Below are 20,397 nucleotides of genomic sequence, written 5' to 3'. Positions count from 1 at the left end.
AGTGCAGCAGGCATGGGACTCTGTCCTACAAATTGACATGCAGCACCTGTACAACACAATGCATGTACGATCGCACGCTTGCATTCTGTCATTCTGGTGGTTACGCACTTACGTTAACCTGTGATCTTGCAATGTTAATCACTTAAATGTGTTATCTAGACAAATGTATTCCTGAAGTTTCATTACTCTGCATTAATTATTTTGTGGTATTGCAGTTGTTTTACCGTCAGTGTATAATCGATTTTGGCTACAAAATATTTAGTACTTGTTGTAAAATGCAACTAACAATAATGAATATATCATTTTTATTACAACTTATGAAACTAAACTGTAATGAGGGAAATAAATTGTTATGTCACAATCGTTTCACAAGGTCTCACTTTTCTAGTATAATCGGTGTGTCCATCCATAAAACAAAAACTTTCTTAAATTCCTCTGTTGCTGCTGTTCGCACTTGGAGTATGCTGCGTGCCCTGCACTATGTGCACAATTCTGTGTCCCATAGTATTTCAGAAAAAACTGAAACTTCATTTCGTGAAGCTCGTAACTTTCCCCTGCCCCACTCCACCCACCAAAGAAACTAACGCCGTTTGTCTCCGTCAAATAGTTAAGTACATTCTTCCACGTTCTCCCAGTAATGCTGCTTTAGCTGTGTCCTTTTTGTACCACCCACCTGTCACGTTCATTGCTGCCAGTATTCATAGTTCATAGCTACCTGCCTCTTTGTCTTTGTTGTTTTACTTTTTGAGAACAAATATAAACTGTAATTTTTTTTTTTTTTGCTTTGGCTCTTACTGTTTGCATTATTTATGTCATAATTGTATCTACGTGTTGGATTACATAATAGATGTAAGACCTCTTATAAAGTGTGTACCATAATGAATGTAATGCGATATATGTAGAATACCCAGTTACGTGTAAGAGGGACCGTCATAGCCGTTATTTTACCGGAATAAAAAATTAATTCTTAAATAATAAAGATCGGAAGAATAGGAAATACGTTAAAATACAAAATTAAAAAATGTTTATTAACAGGACAAAACGTTGCTTTCAGATTATTTTGTTAGTTCAACATACGTAATCTTTGTTAAACGCGGTTAGGAAGAGAGAAAGTAGCCATTACCTTACAAAGTTTATATGCCTTGAAATGGTTATCAGGAAATGTTACTCCCTCCTACTCACCAGGGCCGTAGTTTCGGAAATGCTTCATGACGGCTCAGGTATCCTATCTCAGTTTATTTTTCTCAGCCGAAAACAGTGCTACGAATGCGAAACGTTACGTATTTATTATTTGAAGTCTGCTGAGTGAGCGCGCCAAGTTTCCGTCAAAATCGTCAGATGGCGTAGCTGCAGGACAGTTTCAAAATGGCGTCTGTAGGCGATGTACGTTACAAGCAACTTGCCATCATTGAATTTGTGACTGCAGAGGAAGAAAATGTAGGGAATATTCACAAAGGCTCGTGCAAAGTTTATGGAACATCTGCTGTGGCCGGCCGAAGTGGCCGAGCGGTTCTAGGCGCTACAGTCTGGAAGCGAGCGACCGCTGGGGTCGCAGGTTCGAATCCTGTCTCGGGCATGGATGTGTGTGATGTCCTTAGGTTAGTTAGGTTTAAGTAGCTCTAAGTTCTAGGGGACTGATGACCTCAGAAGTTAAGTCTCATAGTGCTCAGAGCCATTTGAACCATTTGAACATCTGCTGTCGACAGAAGTACAGTTAGTTGCTGGACACGGAGGGTGAGGTCATCAGAAGGCGGTTCGGCGGAGCTCGACGATTTGCAGCGGTCGGGGAGACGACCCACGGCTGTCACATCTGCCATGTTGCTGCGAGCTGATGTTGTCGTTCGCGAGGACAGAGGCATTACGACGCGCATTTGGCGCTGTCTGTATGAATCAGCGAAGGAAGTTCATACAGTGAAGCACTGGCGCCACCACCAGAGCAAGGATTGGTACCGACAGGGCATACACGCCCTTGTTTCGCGCTGGATGAAGGCCATAGAACGGAATAGACATTACGTGGAAAAACAGGGTGTGTAGATAAAACACCATTCTTTGGTGTATACAGTTCTCATCATGTTCTATATAGAATTGTTGAAGAAAAAAAAACGCGATGCATTACTTTCTGGGAAACCCTCGCATAAGATGTCTGCAGGTTTTCGTGACAACAACTGAAAGTAAAATCTTTTAGGTTGTTAGGCCGTGACATATTCCTCTTCCGATATCTTCCTCACAATAGACTTTTCGACCTCTTCAGGATCTTCTAATGCCTCGGTTAGCTTAATACTGTCAAAGACCAGTGACGCATTCACATATCCAACGATGATGACCCACCAGTAGTAGCCGGAGAAATTTCACCCAAGACTACTACTTCTTCAGAAGAAGCGCAGGAAAACCACCTTTTATAAGTGAAGGTGACACTAGTCTTCGACAGTTCTCAGTTAACCAGAAACAGCAGAAGATCCTGAAGAAGACCCCAGCACAGGGGTCGGAAAGTCGAATGTTGAGGAGAAATGTGAAGAGTAACACGATGCGATCTAACAACCTAGTATACTTTATCTTCAGTTGTATAATGTCTCTCCATTTTCACTCCCGGTTGGTTCAGGACACTTGTTGAGTTTTTGGTCTGTGTACTTACTGCACTTTTGTTGTCATTGTTGTGCTGCCTTTGGCCTCCAGATTGACGCTGTGTGTGGAATTTCGTGGATCTAGCCTACTAAGCAGACATAGAAGGGCACTCCTCTCAAAGCACCTACTTCTCACTGCTGCTGCACGTTTAGCCGGTGAGGCTATTGCGTGATACAGGGGATTCTGCCTGGTGTGGCTCTAGGACGTTCGTCGCACACATATTCTTGTACGCAAACATTCGCGTTCAGATCCTCGCTATTTATATTCTCCATAACGCTAGTTGAACACGGTTTTTCACTTTCATTTATACTGCTTTAGTCATTTCTGTTATTTTGCTGTCCCATAATGAGCAGAATATCGTATACGTCGTAAACTAGCATACTTGTCTCTTTCAGTCCGAGAAATGTCCTCCCCAGGTAGCTGAGTGGTCAGCGCGACAGAATGTCAATCCTAAGGGCTCCGCTCAGGGACTGGGTGTTGTGTTGTCCTATTCCTCATCGTTTCATCCCATCAACGCGCAAGTCGCAGAAGTGGCGTCAAATCGAAAGACTTGCACCCGGCGAACCGTCTACCAGACGGGAGGCCCTAGTCATACGACATTTACATTTATTTACCGAGAAATGGTGTTAAGTTTGGTACAGTAGTCCTCTGCTCTGTGAAGCACTGGCAGATCCCGGCCTTGCATTTGAAATCTTTTAAGTACTTGCTAAACAGTTAGTACGTACCATACATTACGCTTCGAAGTGAAGCGAGTAATGTAACATGATCCACAACTATAACAAATTCTGGTGTTCGAATAGTTCACCGATTCCAGCTATGGTCGTTTCTCGTTGACTTCAGTGATCCACTTTCGCACAAGTCCTGATCTTTTTCTTTTCATTCAGATTTTGATTGTGTGGCCGGATATCCTGCCCTGTGACCCAATTGTCAGATAGGAGCGGCATGTGCGCTACCTAATCGTATATACTTCAGTCAGTGTATATTCGTAGTTTTAAATGTCTCTGTGCTGCTGAGATGAGGAACATGTCCAGTATCTGCCTGTAAGAGTATGGAAAACCACCTAAATGCCTCGGTCAGGCAAGCCAATATACGAGACTGATGAACGTGGCTCAGAAAGGAGCCCTATATGCACCAACAAATTTTTTTGATCATTTGCCCAATAATATAAAATGTGACAGGGAGCAAAGGAAGTTTTAAATATAACCTAAAATCAACTCTGCTGGCCAATTCCTTCTATTCATAGGACGATTTCTATTTAAAAATTGGTAGCCTGTAAAAAATCTTGTTTTTAAATGTAGTTGCATGAATAAGGACTCAAAAAAACAAAACTTATGCGTATCCCGTAAAATGACTCCTTGCACATCATTTCGGCAAAGGAATCGTCGAAATAACATATGGAACAGGTAACTGACTAAGACAGTCCGCAGGTTCCGTGTATTTCCATTCACTCCTCGGAGTTGACTTCAATCCCCCCTCCACCTCAGCCACAGGAACTCGTGACGTCACAATAGTTGCCTTGTCCAACACACATCGCAAACGCTCGGCTACGGCCGGGGCCAGGCGGGAAATTAGTATCTCACTGGAGAGATATCCACTAAATTCCTGAATGTTGTTCATGTGTTATCGAGAGCGTGTGTGTATTTAAACGCGCAGTTACGAAGTAACTCGCTCTTGGCCGAAGGCGGTCCACGCTGCTCTTAAGGTTTGCAGTGTCACGTGCTTTGGCGCACACAACAGGGTCGATATATCTCGTTCGGCTAGGTTATGCAATACGAGCAGGCACATACACAGCGATAAACACTTGTACTGTCAAGAAGTGGGTGTTTGTGCTTGACCTGAAATTTAAAACTTTACTGCTTTATGTTTCCACTTTTTCCATCGTTCCCGATAGCTTGACATCTTCGTTTCAAAACTTTAGTTCGAAGTCTAAAGAAACACTCTTTGATTTCCGATATTTCCTGTCTGAGTCTGCTCGACAAGGTTACGAGCATGCCGCATAATTCCATCAAAAACTTCGACTTTATCTACATCACGGATTATCACTGGGTGATATTCACCCGTTTCCCACTATCTGGCGTCTGACATAAAACGCTGTAGAACAGCTATTAATTGCACAAGTTAAACTTGACGTAATTCGAAAAGTACTGTGAACCAGACACCTCTTCAGCTAGTTCGAAATGAAAGATGTTGTGAAATAGCTCGGACTCTATCAACAGAAAAGCAAGCTTATATCAGAAGTACTATGCTTTTGTTTCGATAGAATTTTATCAACCAATATATTTTCTCCCGGTCAGAGTGGAACCTTTCATTGATAGAGTTCATTGAAAATGGAGGTGTTTCACAGATCAAGCAACGCCTCGGAAGGAAACTAATCGATATCTCGTTTAAGGATCCTTCACAGAAGTTGTCTGAAGTGACTGAATCATGATTACGATTCAAACAGTTTACCGCTGTCCCACTTCGCTCAGTAGACTCATTATATTTCCTCTTGTTAGGACTTTCCGGTTAGTTGACATTTAATCCAATGTTCAAGGAGTCTCGGCTCCGATTAATCAGAGCTAATGAAAAACATAGAAATACTCACTAGGAAATGATTCCCTATTAGACTACAGTGAGCCGAGATATACGTCTGCATAAGTTGTCTAACCTCATTCCGTCATCCACCGTCACTAAGAGCAACAGATTTCCTATGAAGCCTGTTACACTACTATTTTTTTTTTGTCGCGCATGTCTTACACTTTTTGCCTTGTTTCTGTTCACAGAATATTTGCGACTGCATTCTCATTGAGTTTGGAAGTGACCAAGAAAGACACTAAAATATTCTGATTGCTGATGCTTGAGATGATTTAACAATGCTTGAGGCTTCAGAAGACGCAGACTGAATTGCAGATCTCCAAACCAACTATGGGGAAGATCTGAAAAATGCAACCGAAGTTAAAATAAGTGCCCTTCAAACTCAAAATAATTGTGAACTTCTAGGCATGTGACTGACTACGATTAAATGACAACACAGCCAACGGATGTCTCATATGAAGTGATACAAGAGTTGTGGAATGTGTTATATAAACTCAAATCTTAAATACCACGTAATCGTTTCTTAGGTCGGTGATTTTGTTGTTCAGAACACGTTAGATAAAAGGATCATACGCGTGTTTCTCTATTTTGTAATAACCTTTTTAGCGATCTGCCGATATTTATAAAACAGGGGCTCAGGATTTTCCATAAAATTGAAAAAATCGAAACCAAATTAAAATTTCATCTTATTAGCGATTCCAATAAATTATTTCAATATTTGGGATCTTAGTTTTCAAATCGTCTAAGGAAAAAATGTTCATCGTGCGTAGGATTATTCGTAAGCAGGCTAAAGAAAGGAAATTAGCGTTTATCGTCCCGCCGATATCGGTGCTATTAGAGATGGAGCTCAAGCTCTAATTAGTCAAGAATGGTGTAAGAATTCGGTTCTAGCCGTTTTCGATAGAGGTATCCACGTAACTGCCTTAATTAATTTATGCAAACTGGGCGAATCTCAATTAGGATTTGGAATAGAGATTATCGCGACGACATCCATGTTTAACAGTAGTCAGTTGCTCTTGACGAAAGCCGTGGAGTTAATAGGAGGAAGATCGAGTTTTTTTCATTACTTCGATGCGGCAAGAAAACTGGGGACATTTTAGACCAAATTAGGTCTGCCGGAATGTAATCTGCAACATCCCTTCCTACTGTTAAGTGTTAAAGAGTGTGGTGGATGTTGTCACTGTGAATAAATGTCGTGGTATCTACGGAGCAACATGTGCCGCTGATGTCTCATATAAACGTTGCATACAATGATCAATCGTAATACTATGGTAGAAATGGATTGCCATCCATACGAATTACACGGTAACTAGTCACAACAGTTCAGCGATACCTGCCGTGTATGGAGCAACTAAGCAAAGGAATGACATAATCTTCTCCAATGAGTTACTTTTTTGCTTCATAGGATGTATGGAGGCAAGCGTGTCTCGACAGGACGTTGGAGAACAAGTAACTACAACCGCCAGGAAAAAGTCAGGTTGCAACTCCAAAGGTCCGAGTTTCACTACTCCAGCGGTAGACTACTAGAATGTTTTTTTCCTTCTTCTCATCGTTTCTTCCACCTCTCTCAAAGAATTACGTATGTGCAAAACGCCAAGTTGCGCGGTCATTTGGAGTCCACAATGAACTGTCGGTCATCCTGTAACCGGCTCGGTAGTTTAGTTCAGAGGTCAGAGACAGGTGGGGTGCAACATTTCCAACATCCCCTAAGCCCTGCAGCGTTCAGAATCATCCTTCGGGCTGAGGAGAACCTTAATCTCTTTTTTAGCAGCAGAATACTGCATCGGGATCCCTACGTACACTAGACACGTGTTTTATTACATAATCTTTACGAGTGTTCTGGCAAACAAACAGCAGCTGAATAATATAATTAAAAAAGCAGCAGGTTTATTACTGAAAGTAGCTGATGATTATAAAAGATTTTATTTTTTCGCTTTTAGAAGTTTGGAGTTCAGTACAGCCTTTGACTGCTAATATATTTCTATTTTTAATACTAGATACTTATCAACATGCGTTACAAAATGGTTTACTCACAGCTGTAATTCTATGTTCGTGCACAGTTTGATTGTTTTGTACGTCTACATCAGCATTAATGTCGCACAAACCACCTCAAGGTGTGAGGCGGAGGTACTTTCAGTATTTCCCTAATAACGTTCCATTCGTGAATGGTGTGTGCGAAGAACGGCTGCCGGTAATCTTCAGTGTGATCTCTCATTTCTCCGATTTTCTTATCGCGGACATTTCGCGAGATTTATGTGGCAGTAAGTAATAGGTCGCCCGACTCTTCTTGGAACATACGCTCTCGGAATATTAAATGGTTCAAATGGCTCTGAGCACTACGGGACTCAACTGCTGAGGTCATTAGTCCCCTAGAACTTAGAACTAGTTAAACCTAACTAACCTAAGGACATCACAAACATCCATGCCCGAGGCAGGATTCGAACCTGCGACCGTAGCGGTCTCGCGGTTCCAGACTGCAGCGCCTTTAACCGCACGGCCACTTCGGCCGGCCCGGAATATTAACATTAACTCTCTTGCGCTGCATAATGCCCTTCGTATAGCTTCTACCACTGGAGTTTTTTGAGCATCTCCGTAAAACTCTCGCAATTTCTAAACGAACCCGCTCGAAGCGCGCAGCTCATCGTTGTATCTGTTGCATATTCTCTCTCTCTTTTCTATTAATCCAACACAGTAAGGCTCCCAGAGTGACGATCCATAGTCAAGAACTGGTCGAACGAGTGTTTTCTAAGCCACTTCGTTCTTGGATGAAATACATTTCCTTGCGTTTCTTCCATTTAATCGCAGTCTGGCATCAGCTTTTCTTATAACCGGTTTTAAGTAGTCATTCCAGTTTAATTAAGAATGAATTCCCAAATTGTGATTATGGTTCCGAATCAGCCGTTAAACATTTCAGAACAAATGAAAATTTGTGGGGGACTGGGGCTCGAACCCGAGTTCTCCGCATGTAGCAAGCTGTCACCTTAACAACTTCGACTATCCGAACAAGCTTCTAGGAGCGGCCCTAATCTCCATTTGTCCTAGCGTCTGCTCTCCCTTGTGCTCGCACTGTATTACTTCGATTCTCTCACAGGATAACAGACTGTTTTCCCTTGTCATTTCCATGCTATGGCATGAAATACTGTAGTGCAGTGTGTGAGACACTGCACTGCAGCATTCCTATTTAGGTCATTCGCTACAGTTACTCCTGGGTATATTACGGTTGTTACTGTTTAGTTTCATGCCTCCGAGTTTTCTCACTCACTATACGATTTACCGAACACGATTAAAAACAAATAACATGGTCTACCATTGTGTTTACATTATTCTCCGTACTGATAGGTAGTGTCATAGGCCCTCTGCTGTTTCTGATTTACATAAATGATCTAGGTGAAAATCTGAGCAGCCCCCTTAGATTGTTTGCAAGTGGCGCTGTAATTTGCCGGTTAGTAAAATCATCAGACGATCAATCACAATTACAAAGTGATCTAGAGAGAATCTCTGTATGGTGCGAAAAGTGGCAACTGGCACTAAACAAATAAAAGTGCGAGGTCATCCACATGGATACCAAAAGAAATCCGATAAATTTTGGGTATACGATAAATCGCACAAATCTGAGGGCTGTCAATTCGACTAAATACCTAGGAATTGTAATTACGAGCAACTTAAATTGGAAAGACCACATAGATAATATTGTGGGGAAGGCGAAACAAAGACTGCGCTTTGTTGGCAGAACACTTAGAAGATGCGACAAACCCACTAAAGAGACAGCCTACATTACACTTGTCCGTGCTCTGCTGGAATATTGCTGCGCGGTGTGGGATCCTTACCAGGTATGATTGACAGAAGACATCGAAAAAGTGCAAAGAAGGGCAGCTCGTTTCGTATTATCGCGCAGTAGGGGTGAGAGTGTCACTGATATGATTCGCGAGTTGGGGTGGCAGTCCCTGAAACAAAGGCGGTGTTCTTTGCGGCGAAATCTGTTTACGAAATTTCAATCACCAACTTTCTCTTCCAAATGCGAAAATATTCTGTTGACACCCACCTACGTAGGGAGAAATGATCATCATAATAAAATAAGAGAAATCAGAGTTCGAACGGAAAAAATTTAGATGTTCCTTTTTCCCAAGCGCCATTCGAGAGTGGAATGCTAGAGAAGTAGTATGAAAATGGTTCGATGAACCCTCTGCCAGGCACTTAAGTGTGAATTGCAGAGTAACCATATAGATGTAGATGTACATCCTTAGCTAATTATCCACAAATGCAAGACGATTCTTTGATCATACTGGGTACGTAACACAGCCAGCTTGGAATTAGAGGTGTTCGGGAAATACACTACTGGCCATTAACATTGCTACACCACGAAGATGACGTGCTACAGACGCGAAATTTAACCGACAGTAAGAAGATGCTGAGATATGCAAATGATTAGCTTTTCAGAGCATTCACACAAGGTTGGCGCCGGTGGCGACACCTACAACGTACTGACATGAGGAAAGTTTCCAACCGATTTCTCATACACAAACAGCAGTTGACCGGCGTTGCCTGGTGCAACGTTGTTGTGATGCCTCGTGTAAGGAGGATAAATGCGTACCATCACGTTTCCGGCTTTGATAAAGGTCGGACTGTAGCCCATTGCGATTGCGGTTTATCGTATCGCGACATTGCTGCTCGCGTTGGTCGAGATCCATTGACTATTAGCAGAACATGGAATCGGTGGGTTCAGGAGGGTAATACGGTACGCCGTGCTGGATCCCAACGGCCTAGTATCACTAGCAGTCAAGATGACAGGCATCTTATCCGCATGGCTGTAACAGATCGTGCAGCCACGTCTCGATCCCTGAGTCAACAGATGGAGACGTTTGCAAGACAACAACCATCTGCACGAACAGTTCGACGACGTTTGCAGCAGCATGGACTATCAGCTCGGAGACCATGGCTGCGGTTACCCTTCACGCTGCATCACAGACAGGAGCGCCTGCGATGGTGTACTCAACGACGTACGTGAGTGCACGAATGGCAAAACGTCATTTTTCGGATGAATCCAGGTTCTGTTTACAGAATCATGATGGTCGCATCCGTGTTTGGCTACATCGCGGTGAACGCACATTGGAAGCGTGTATTCGTCATCGTCATACTGGCGTATCACCCGGCGTGATGGTATGGGGTGCCATTGGTTACACTTCTGGGTCACCCCTTGTTCGCATTGACGGCACTTTGAACAGTGGGCGTTACATTTCAGATGTGTTACGACCCGTGGCTCTAACCTTCATTCGATCCCTGCGAAACCCTACATTTCAGCAGGATAATGCACGACCGCATGTTGCAGGTCCTGTACGGGCCTTTCTGGATACAGAAAATGTTCGACTGCTGCCCTGGGCAGCACATTCTCCAGATCTCTCCCCAATTGAAAACGTCTGGTCAATGGTGGCTGTGCAACTGGCTCGTCACAATACGCCAGTCACTACTCTTGATGAACTGTGTTGAAGCTGCATGGGCAGCTATACCTGTACACGCCATCCAAGCTCTGTTTGACTCAATGCCCAGGCGCTTCAAGGTCGTTATTACGGCCAGAGGTGGTTGTTCTGGGTACTGATTTCTCAGGATCTATGCACCCAAATGGCGTGAAAATGTAATGACATGTCAGTTCTACTATAATATATCTGTCCAATGAATACCCGTTTATCATCTGCATTTCTTCTTGGTGTAGCAATTTTAATGGCCAGTAGTGTATTCCCGGATAGGAGAACCGAATAGCTGAGTTTGATAAAAAGAATGCAGTACGTCGATGCCGCGCATCTCCACTGGCTGGCAGCCCGGGATTTCTGGAGTCGACCCAAGACGCCAGGGGCGCTACGGTAGAGAGCCGCCACGGCACGGCAGGTATAAGAAATAAAAGTGCGGCCGCTGGCCGAGGGCGGAGGGCGAGGCCCGGTGCAGGTAGCTTGCTTGCATGCTGCACCGCCAGGCGCTAGCGCCGCACGCCGCATTCCGGCAAATCACCCACGAGCAGCCTAGAATTTACTGAGCTAGCCGTCGAAACGATAACAAAAACACGACGACACGGAAACCCCGTCTCCGTGTTAAACATAGTCGCCGCGTTGTCATTTCTGACAGACTCGATCAGTATGGGCCCCGTCTCCGCGTCAAACTTAATCGTTGTGTTCTCATTTCTAACCGACTCGATCAGTACGTTAAATATACCGTACTTTGTGACGCTTCGGGGCTACGTGTGTGCGATCGGCTTCCACCCGCTCACCCCCTCTTCGAAGACTGGAGCCGCGGTTGCCTTCCCCAAGTTATTTTCATTCCTTTTCTTCGGACATTAATTATGTGTTTCTAAAGCAGTGAAGCCCGCCTATTAAACTTCAGTTTCGATTCCCTACTTCCAACATACAACACAATATACGAGGCTGAATCAAATGAAAACCTTAATTATTTTTTTAAATATTATTTATTGTGCAGAAGGGGTACAAAGCTGTATCACTTTTCAACATAATCTCCCCCACGCTCAATGCAAGTCATCCAGCGCTTACAAAGTGCATAAATTCCTTTAGAAAAAAATTCTTTTGGTAGTCCGCGCAACCGCTCATGTTCCACGTAGCGTACCTCTTCATCGGAACGGGACTTATTTCCTCGAATTGCGTCTTTGAGTGGTCCAAACATATGGAAATCACTTGGGGCAAGGTCTGGTGAGTATGGTGGATGAGGAAGACACTCAAAATGAGGTCTTTGATTGTTGCAACTGTTGTACGGGCAGTGTGGGGCCTTGCATTGTCATGTTGCAAAAGGACACCTGCTGACAGCAATCCATGTCGCTTTGATTTGATTGCAGACCGCAGATGATTTTTTAGGACATCTGTGTATGATGCACTGGTGACAGTGGTCCCTCTAGGCATCTAATGCTCTAAAATGACGCCTTTTTCGTCCCAAAAGAGAGTCAGAATAACCTTCCCTGCTGATGGTTCTATTCGAAACTTCTTTGGTTTTGATGACGAGGAATGGCGCCATTCCTTGCTCGCTCTCTTCGTTTTCGGTTGGTGGAAGTGAACCTAGGTTTCGTTCCCAGAAACGATTCTTGCAAGGAAGCCATCACCTTCTCGTTCAAAGCGCCGAAGAAGTTTTTCACAAGCATCAACACGTCGTTCTCTCATTTCAGGAGTCAGCTGCCCTGGCACCCATCTTGCAGACACTTTGTGAAACTGGAGCACATCATGCACAATGTGGTGTGCTGACCCATGACTAATCTGTAAACATGCTGCAGTGTCATTCAATGTCACTCGGCGGTTTTCCTTCACTATGGCTTCAACTGCTGCAATGTTCTGTGGAATCACAACTCGTTGTGCCTGACCTGGACGAGGAGCATCTTCCACTGAAGTCACACCATTTGCGAACTTCCTACTCCATTCGTAGACTTGCTGCTGTGACAAACATGCATCACCGTACTGAACCTTCATTCGTCGATGAATTTCAATAGGTCTCACACCGTCACTACGCAAAAACCGAATAACAGAACGCTGTTCTTCCGTGGTGCAAGTCGCAAGTGGGGCGGCCATCTTTATACTGATACTGCGACGGTATGTGTGCATCTGCACTATGCTGCCACCTACAGGCCATGCTGCAAACTGTTTGTAGCACGCTCACCAACTTGCAGGATAACGGCGTGAAATTTCGATTTGTTATTACAAATTTAAGGTTTTCATTTGACACCCTCGTACAAACAATAGCACCGTTCAGTAAGTTTTGAAGTTCATGACCCACTTAAACTTAGCGTCATACAAGAAGCAAGTAAGCAGGACTAATTTTCCCGTATACTCCCCAGTATTCTAAAATTGATTTCACTAACTGTTTCCATTTTTTCGGACACGTCGCCTGTCTCTGTAAGTCCGTTTTTATACAAGATGGTTGCCCGGTCTCAGCTCTTCAGTATAAAATGTCAAATCAAAACACCTTCAGCCATCTAAATTTCCAATTCTATTTTATTTGTGCTCAAATAAAACAGAAGTGTGAATTTAGACAGCTGAAGATGTTTAGATTTGACATTTTTTCTTGATCTGTCTGGTTTCAAAACAACAGTAGCCACTACTTTAAAGACCTTCTACGCTTCAAGAAATGGTTCGAAACCTTCGTAACCAGTTCTTGCGGTGAATTTCGTCGACACATAATTTGAGCTACAGTCATAGTTTTCGTTATAAATAAATCAAATCAGACTTAAGATCAGTGATTAACGATATGAACTAAAGACGCCACACAATTTTTAAGGAAATTATCGTGTCTATTTTAGAATATGTTTTGAACACTTCTTTTTAATAGATGTGAGACGAGTCAGCACGCCAATGCGTTTCAAATACTAAATGGATCCTTTAAGAAAACAGCATTATCATTATTCTTATCATAAATTAATATTATTAGCAGGTTATGGAAAATGTTGATTTCAAAATATTTTTCCAGGTAATTCTGTCTTGAAACCTAATTTCTCAATTCGGTTGATATTCATACATTCTCTGATGTTGTCAAAGAAACGTAATCTAGATATTCCGAAACGCCTTCCTCCTTGATGGTGTTCTGTAGACACTTGGTAGATTTTCCTCTCTTCCGGAGTTCGGAGTACGTGTCCGATCCAACGAAGTCTCCTAGTTTTAATTTCGAATACTATGTTCGGCGCTCGACATAAGACATGTACTTCCATGTCTTTGGGTTTTACTTTGTAAGCCTCCAAATACGGCTCTAAAATTTTCCCTTACAAATATTTTTTGTTTCAATTTTTCTGATTTTGTTAACGTCTAAGTCTGAAAATAATATGCTAGAACAGACAAAAACTGTTTCTCGATGATGATCATCTTACGTGTTCTTAACTATCAATGTTTATTGTGCTATGAGTCAAATGGTTCAAAAGGCTCTGAGCACTATGGGACTTAACATCTGTGGTCATCAGTCCCCTAGAACTTAGAACTACTTAAACCTAACTAACCTAAGGACATCACACACATCCATGCCCGAGGCAGGATTCGAACCTGCGACCGTAGCAGTCGCGCGGTTTCGGACTGAGCGCCTAGAACCGCTAGACCACCGCGGCCGGCTGCTATGAGTCATACAGGCTGCACTCTCATAGCTTTAGTGTCGATAAAGTTTATTGATTTGTAATTCCAGCATATGCTAACGAACATTTGTTTCTTTTTTTACTGAATCAAAGAATAGTATTTCTAAAGCATAAAACTAAAACTTGGGGATAGTCGTATCAGAAGTGTCTTCTGCTACGCACCGTATATTGATTTTTATGGAATAAGTAATAGGGTGAACCCAAACTCCACGGACAAAATTTCAGAGGTTGTACAGAAATATTTTCTGAGTGTTTTGGTGTAAGGTATCCGTGGTATCTGGTAGTTCTTTATGGAGTAATAATGTTACTTGTTCATTCGTTTGTTATCGCAATGTTCTCTGTTTCTGTGAAAACACCTTCACAGTAGTACAACATATAAAACATAGCAATGCAGAAACCCTCACAATAAACATGTAAACTTTCATAACAATGTGTTCAGTTTACCAGTCAATTAACAGCACAGTGCATGAAACCCATACACGAGGTGCATATGAGTCAGCTCTTCATCAAAAAACTTGTCCGTACTTTGTGTACCACTGTCATCAAGTAACTAACACTGCCAGAAAAACAAATCTAAGGCAGAACCGAGCAGTAATGAATGAGAGATTTAGGCGGAAGGGTAAATTTGTCAACGGCAAGTACCGTGAGAAAATGGAAAAACTAGGTTTGCAAAGAAGACACACAGAATATACCGTCTATATTTGCCTGTTGCACAGATATTTTCAGTGCAATAAAGACTCAAAGAACAATAAGGATAAAAAACCAAACGAAATGCAATTACGCCGTGACAGGCCACCGCAGACCACAGCTCGTGTATACCAAAAATACTCAATTAATGTCTCTGAACAGAACAACCTCCGAAATTTTGTCGGTAAAGTTTCAGTTCCCCCTGTAGATGTAGATTCGATTCTGCATGCGTCTATCGAGATTACAGCAAAAATGACGGAACAGACTGCTCTTTGCCATTTCACTGATTACACACAACTAAGAGAAGGAATAATATTGTCAAAAGAGTCGATCTCACCAGTTATCGTAATTTTTTCCCATATGTCTTTCATGACAATGATGAAAAACCTCAACAGGTAAAGACAGAAGTAGTTTTTAACACGTGAGATCACATTTCAAACACGTCATAACATAGGATCTTTCCGTGGTGCTATCAGGCATTTTGAGAGGAGTAGTTAGATAGAGGTAAGAATACTGCACTCGTTTCAGGTAAACTGTGCTTAAAATTTCCGCGAGGACCGAGTGCAAAATGACTTGAGGCCCGTAATTCGAAGTATGAGAATACCTCCCTTAAAACAGAACAAGCAATATATCTGTGAACAGCGATTTCTTGCTCGGATAGACCGTTTTATTCTCTTCTGAGTAATCCCAGAACATCTGTAACACGAGCAGGGACAGACACCGTATACAGCAAGCAATTTTTGTCGGGATAGTTTCTTTGAGAAGCCCCAACTTCTTTGCTATGTCAAAATGACTTGACACCCGTAACTGAAAGTATGAGAATACCTTCCTCAAATAGGACGAGCAATATACCTATGAACAGCGATTTCTTGTCTCGAATAGAGCGTTTTATTATCTTCTGAGTAATCTAAGAACATTCGTAACACTACCATATACCACGTATACAGCAAGCAATTTTTGTCTGGATTGAGTCTTTGAGGAGTCCCAACTTCTTTGCTATATCAGCAACATGGATAGATGTGCAAAATGTTTCAAATAATAATGTCAATACACGTATTTACGTCTGTCAGCGGCCATGTCTGTACCGGCCCAGATCAGCAATCGATGTGATTAGCTGCAGTAGCGCCGGGTGTACATGGGAGATACAGCACAGAAAATGTGCACCACGGTGTTTTCGGTTACTGGCGCCTTTCAACAGAGAACACATCATCAAGAAATTTTGTGTAAAAGGAAAATGTTATCAGAAATGTTTAGAAATACTTAATTTTCTCAAAAAATGAGGAAATTTTAATACTGATTGATGCAGTTCCTTCAAGTAGTGGTTCAAATGGCTCTGAGCACTATGGGACTCAACTGCTGAGGTCATTAGTCCCCTAGAACTTAGAACTAGTTAAACCTAGGACATCACAAACATCCATGCCCGAGGCAGGATTCGAACCTGCGACCGTAGCGGTCTTGCGGTTCCAGACTGCAGCGCCTTTAACCGCACGGCCACTTCGGCCGGCGTTCCTTCAAGTAGTGTTTAACATCACTGTTAAAAAATTATGTAACCGCAAGCGAAAACAATTTTTAACTCTCGAAATACATTTATCCCATGCATGTAAAAAACATTCAAAGAACAGAGGTTCGAAATGTAGTCTTTTGAACATTTTTGAAAACATTCTGAGTTGATTTCTGAACGGATCATAAGTTGACTTTTGAATACGTGCATAGAGTACGTGATGTCTCTGCCAGGGGAATCCCTGTCGTATCGAGAAATAAAAAGCTTTCCCGCAGACGACAGGGGACGGGGTTATACGAGTTGAGCCGAATAAACCCGAACGGGTGAATCCCAATCGTTGTTGGTTTATGTGATTGATTGGATGTGCTAATGATAAGCGTTGTTATAATTGGTAGCGAAATCCATAGATTCAGACTACCAGAATGGAAATAAACGACTAGCAGCAATAACAGGCAGGAAAGATTACATATTATTTTATCGGTTATAGTATAATAAAATAATGGAATAGATGATAATAAAATGCGTGGCTTTTTAAAATGTATGAATTAATGAGATTAATTTTTCGGCGTGAATGACAAGCACAATAAGCTGAGCTATGCCTGGAAATAAGTCCGTATTAGTTCATATTATTTTGCAGGGCGGAGTAGTTTCTTTCTCCGCTGTAGATTTGTGCTTACCATTCTTTATAATGCTACGTTTGGTCGCCGCGTTCGCCTTTGAAGTCTTGACCGTGTTCCTATTAAGCTTATCGGATCTTCGTAATTTTCCAAAGTACACAGGTGGGCTTCAGTTATTGTAATTATTGTACTATTTGAAATAACAACTCACACGACCTTTCTGTTAATAAAACAATACTGTATTTTTCTAAACGGTGCACATATGAAATACACACTCCTCACTTATTCATAGCGACCCCAAAATGGCGGTCTACAATTACTCGCTAAAAAATTGGCGTGCTTCTCACTCTTTCACTAGCTGAGCGCGAATCCCTCCTTCCTCCTACTGGTACCAAAAAAATCCTCTGTTTATTAACAACTGAAAGTCAAAAAATACATGACGGTAGGCATAGGCTCTATGATGGGCTACCGCTTCATCTTGTCTCTTTGCCTTTAAAGAAGACGAAAACATAAAGGAAATGCAAAAGGTTTATCACACGGTGTATCCAAGTAAACGGAACTTTGACAGAAAAGTTTTGCCAGATCGCTGCCCTACTAAGGGCCCGTTGTACAGTCCCCGGTTAGCAGCCGCTTAAGTTCTGTTCTCGGAATAGCGCGGAAAACGCGTTGAACGGTCACGTAATAATGCCTAAGCGGAGAATAAACGCGGGATAAGTAAACAGGTGATTCTGGCAGGGTTAGTGAAGTTAAGCGGACAATAAGTTTTAACAATGGCAGGAATAGTTACAGAATTAGTGACGACAAGATTGTTAGAACGAGGAAGGAAAAAAAATGGGGACATCACACAAATTATATGGAAGAATATGACGATTCCAAATTTAAATAAAAATTTCGAACTACTGATACTTTTCGATCTCATCCTTGAGAAACTGGAGCATGTGAATGAAATGTGAAACTATTTCCTAATATGAAACTTTTGCTTGTAATAAGCCTAATAGGCATATGATATTGGTACTTCATGAGTTATATTCTCTAGTGTTATTTTTGTAAATGAGGTAGATAAAAATGACCATTTGTGCCAAAACAGTGTCGCTTATTTGGTGTGTGTTACAATTGTTGAAATATTGGAAAGGCCTGTTTCGCTTTATCTAGCAGACAGTGACAAAATAGAAGTAATCAAATCGAGAAACCACACCACTCTTGGTTTTATGTTTCCTGTATTTAATCTCATGTCATACAAAAGAGAAAGTTATTAGCTAATAGGCAATAAGACTGCAAATTTTCTGAGGAGTTGTTAGTTGTTATTCTCCCAGCCGCAAATAATCCCACCCAGTATTAACTGTGAGTCTTTTTTTTTTTTTTTTTTTTTTTTTTTTTTTTTAAGGTGTGTACGATGTCAAACCGGCCGACTGGGATTATGAGAGGCATCACAGACATTTTAATTTCCACTTTTCTGAATATAGGTTTGATGGCTTCCAGTACAAAATGTACACGTTTGAATTTCACAGAGCGAAATACAGTGACGTACGATAAAAGAATGCTGTGTGTAGAGGTGTGGCACTGCACTTTGGCACACTTAAGACCAAATAACACGTCTTAACATTTCCTCAAAGATATATGTTTTATAATCAGACTTTTCAGAAAGATGTGCGCTACAAAACGAACATATTTTTTGAAAAATTGATTTTTTTTTTAATTTTTGACTTCCTATCTCAAACACTCGAGTGGGAGGAGGAGCCACTACCAAGTTTTTGCCCCGGTTCGGAAACATCGTGGATCCGGAGCTGCTTTTAAGAAACATCCTTAATTCATGATGGTCGTCATCATGCTTGTTTTTAGTTGTCTTCATTTTGTGTTATTTTCTAACTGAGATGGTACACAGGTTATTTACGGGACGTGTACTTTTAATTTTTGCTACACATTCGCGTCCAGCAGGTGTTCGTCTAGAGAGTATTTCTGCGGAAAGTCAACAATTATCGAAAAATTTCATGGAGATAACATCCTCAATCGACGACTTCATGAATAAAACTAGAGGCAACATTTCAACAGGCAGTTCCGTCTACTGGTGTAACTTCTCATTCAATGTTGACATATGAGGTTTGATTGTCTGGTATATTGCAGACTTAAAGTTCATTCTAAAACTGTGCCGTCACAAACTTTGTTTGAGTTGCTCAAGATGTAGCTAATGGTCTTCACAGTCGTGTTATACAGAGTACATCCCGTATTTAGCTGTAATTAATAATTGGGAGGTACCAAAATTACTTTCATAAAACTGCATATACCATTCTTACCTTTGGAGTGCAGGTTATATATCATTTCAGCAAATATGTTTTTACCTTAACTGCGTTGCATTCTGCTCGTAGCTGTCGTCAAGCTCAATGGCATCTCGTTCTGTTAGTGGCGGTAACGACTCTTATTAAAACGTGTTAAATGATTCAGTAAAGTCCCTGTGAGTTATTGCAGGCGGCGTAACACACGTGGGAATAGGAATTGAGCGATACTGATGGCTACCTGCTATCGAATGACTACCCTAAGATTTGTAACCTTAGATAGCGAAACTCCGCCCCCCGTGATATAAAAATGGCGTGAATGAACAGACACAGTATATCATCGAGAGAGGTTCTTCATTTTGTTTTCACGTTCTCTTTTGGTTCTTGTTGGGGACGGGAGAGGCTGTAATTATGGCGGAGAACGTACAGCTGTTGTCCCGGCCTGCCTGCCATTGATCAAAGCCTATCGCGATGCAAGATATCACAAGCATTGGGATATAGTCGGCTGACATGCAAAATAGATCGCGCGCTTTGAGTACGAGCACTTTCTCAGTTCTAAGGACGAAACGCTTTTAAATACACTGCTCCTCTGGTATGGAAAGATTTTATCACCGAAAGATTCTTTTCTTCAGTAGTTTATCTCACACGCTTTTCTTACGAAAGCTTTATCCTTCCATACTCAGCTTGCTGTAGATGAATGTAGAATAAATCAGCCAAACATGAACTTAAGTTCCATACAAGGAATACTCGTGATGGAAGGACGTCTGCCATAAAAAATAGTTATTCTTAATACTGTAACTGGTCATGATAAGCACAATTTTTATTTTGATTATCTGTTTCACTATCCTCCAAATTTTCAGCGATATACTATTATTTCATACTTCACAGCTACTTCAATAATAAAAATATTCAACACGTTAGTATTAGTATGACTCATTTTAAGACCTGTTTAATGGTTATCCACGCTACAATAACGATCTCTTCAACCGGCAAGATACTCAGGCTCCCTCCGTGTAAAGAAATGTTAGG

This window comes from Schistocerca nitens, chromosome 3 (genome assembly GCF_023898315.1).
Source record: "Schistocerca nitens isolate TAMUIC-IGC-003100 chromosome 3, iqSchNite1.1, whole genome shotgun sequence".
Classification (NCBI taxonomy): Eukaryota; Metazoa; Arthropoda; class Insecta; order Orthoptera; family Acrididae; genus Schistocerca; species Schistocerca nitens.
This window is presented reverse-complemented; position numbering follows the sequence as displayed.